General features: G+C 41.5%; 1 protein-coding gene across 6 annotated transcripts in view; it reads left to right on the top strand.

Moving 5' to 3' along the window:
* The window catches only part of LOC106878803 (H(+)/Cl(-) exchange transporter 3), a 118,959-nt gene that overhangs the window by 53,747 nt on the left and 62,428 nt on the right, over positions 1-2,784 (top strand). The gene's annotated exons all lie outside the window — the stretch shown is intronic.

The following is a 2,784-nucleotide window of genomic DNA, read 5'->3' as shown; positions in this document are numbered from 1 at the left end:
ATGCAAGTGGTTTAGGCAGAGAAAATGGAGAGTATTTTTGCTGTGTTTTGTTTTGTTTTCTAAATTCTTTTTAGAATAAAATATATTTTGGGGTTTTGATTTCAACTCACTGGAGAGCATTTATACATTTACAGTTTATTATACATAGCATAGCATATTATACCTACAGGAGAGTATTATATAGATACATAGAGTATTGTACATACTGGAGAGTACTATACATGCATTGTGTACTCTACGTTATTATAGCCCCTGCAATCCTCACGGTGGCCGTACAGTGAGACCTACAGCTGCGCCTGTGGCATCTCTGCTTTGTGAGTGGATGAGGCAGTTCCTCCCCGCACAGTTTCTCTTCTGAAAGTAACAGCTGTCAAATGTCACTCAAATCACACCCATACCGTCTTGAATAGAGAGCGCTTACATTTGATGATGTTCACCGAAGGGATGGTTATGGCTGGAGTGTCATTGATTATGGGTTTGCTTGATCAGAACTGGCCTCAGTTTTGCCAGCAATGTTGAGAATGTATGAAATAGAAAATTTCTCAGTTCAAATGAAGTTTTTAACTTTTCCTATCATCTCTCTTTCTCTCTTTCTCTCTTTCTCTCTCTCTCTCTCTCTCTCTCTCTCTCTGGGTGTATGATACTATTAAGCACTGTTACATAAAGGCTCATCTGCCCTTGTGGCTGAATTTTCACTGGTGTTTAACCCTAGGTCTAGATCAAACACATTCCAACCATGACTCCGAGCATGATTTACTCAGGACTTCTTCATCCTGTAATGTGCTGTTTGTTTGAGAGAGACTTGTCCTCTATTTCTAGTCAGCCAAGTAACCACATAGAGGTTTCATGACCTGGTAGCATAATCAGACAGACACTGATTGTGGTGGTGGTGGTGGTGTTGCTATTGATGGGAGCAACAATCATTGATCATCAAATCAATTCCATTGCTAAACCAAAATTTCCAATCAAAACGAAAAGAAAAAGAGAAAAACCAATTTACGAAATATTTACAACTTTTTCTACCAAAACCAATTCAGTTCTTTCTTTCTCCTCCCACCTTTTTCTTTCTCCTCCTACCTTTTCATTCTCCTCCCTCCACTCTCTCCTCTTACCTTTTTTTTTTAGCCGCCCACTTTCTCCTTCTGCTACTCACTCTCTTCTCTCACCATTCCTCTCCTGTTACACTCTCCCCTCCCTGTCAGCTCTCTTCCTATTCCTCCCTTAGCTTCCTCCTACATTCCTTCTACTCTCCTCCTCCCATGACTATCTGCATTCTGTCTCCTCCTCCCACCACTACCACTACCACTACAGCCTCTACAAACAACCCCCCTGCCGTCACCATCATTCCACCACCTTGCCCTCTCCACCAACACCCCCATTGCACTATGGTCATCACCCTAACCTACAGATTTGCAGGTCAGTCGTTTGACCTCAACCAGTTGACCATGTCCCTTGGTGGCTGACAATATGTGCATCTCTGATCACAAGCAGAAGTAGTGGGGGTGGGGGGAGCATCATAGTTAAGAGAAATGTTTTTGTTGGTTTGAATTGTTCACCTCTGGAAACATGGGTGTTTCATTCATCATTCTCAAACAAACCTTATTCAGGGACCTTTTGAGCGTGACGGGCTACTCAACCTGAAGAAAATTCTAACTGGGCCCCACCTGCAAGGTCATCCGCTGTTTATATTGAAATAAGATTATTTTGACCCTGAAAGAACCAAAGGCAAAATTGACCTCCAAGAAATTTGAACTTAGAACTTAAGGACAGAAAAAATGCTGCTAAGCATTTTGTCCAGGATGCTGAAGATTCTGCCTGCTCACCACCACCACCACAATAATAATAATAATAATAATAATGATTTCAATATTTGGCACAAGGCCAGCAATTCTAGGGGGAGTGGGTAAGTTGGTTGCATTGAAAGGGTGAATAATATCAATAAATTTTATTAATCCCACATCATCTGGTCTATCAGTACCACTGCAATTACTGGTACTAGGCAATAAAGACCTGAAAGATTGACATATCACTTAATGGAAATTTCAAAACTTTCACAATCGTCATTAAGTTTTTTTGTGGGTTGGGGTGTAATAATTTTCTTCAAAGCTGTGACATATGCTTTACTTCCCTCCCCCTCTCCTTCCCTATCTTCCTCCCTCTCTTAATCAATCCCTCCCTCACTCACACAAACACCTACTACACATACACACATACAAATGTAAAGCAAAGAAGGAAATGATTTTCTGTCAGTTTTGGATGATGGACTTTCAGTTGTTTGATCACCTGACTTCTCTCCTCTTTTGTATTTACATGGAAGTGGGCTGAGTGTTCCTTAGACACATGTGAGTCTGATGTCATACAGTTTGTGACAAGGTTAGACCATTGAATTTCTGGTATTTTAGAGGCACAAGCCCACCCGACAGCTTGCCACTTCTTTTAATTCTACCCAGTTTCACTCAGCAGGGTCTGGGGTAGACACAGACCCGAAGTACCAACCTACAACCATATAACTCATGCCCGAACCCTGCTGAGAGAAAAACCCACCAACACATTAGAAATTACCCTTTCTTCCCTTTTATAGGGGGTTTTGAATAATGTAGCCTCAGATCTGCAGTATTCAGTAAAGGGACAAGGGGTTCACTGAGGTAACGTCTTCATTCAGCTCAATCAGGGACTAAACAGCATCATCCCTGTACAATTAGCTGTGTTACATAGAGAGTGCTTAACTGGATTGGTCAGTCTGCTGTCTTAGAATTTCGGTGACTCCTTGCAATATATTCTCAG

Source organism: Octopus bimaculoides, chromosome 20 (genome assembly GCF_001194135.2).
Source record: "Octopus bimaculoides isolate UCB-OBI-ISO-001 chromosome 20, ASM119413v2, whole genome shotgun sequence".
NCBI lineage: Eukaryota > Metazoa > Mollusca > Cephalopoda > Octopoda > Octopodidae > Octopus > Octopus bimaculoides.
This window is presented reverse-complemented; position numbering and strand designations above follow the sequence as displayed.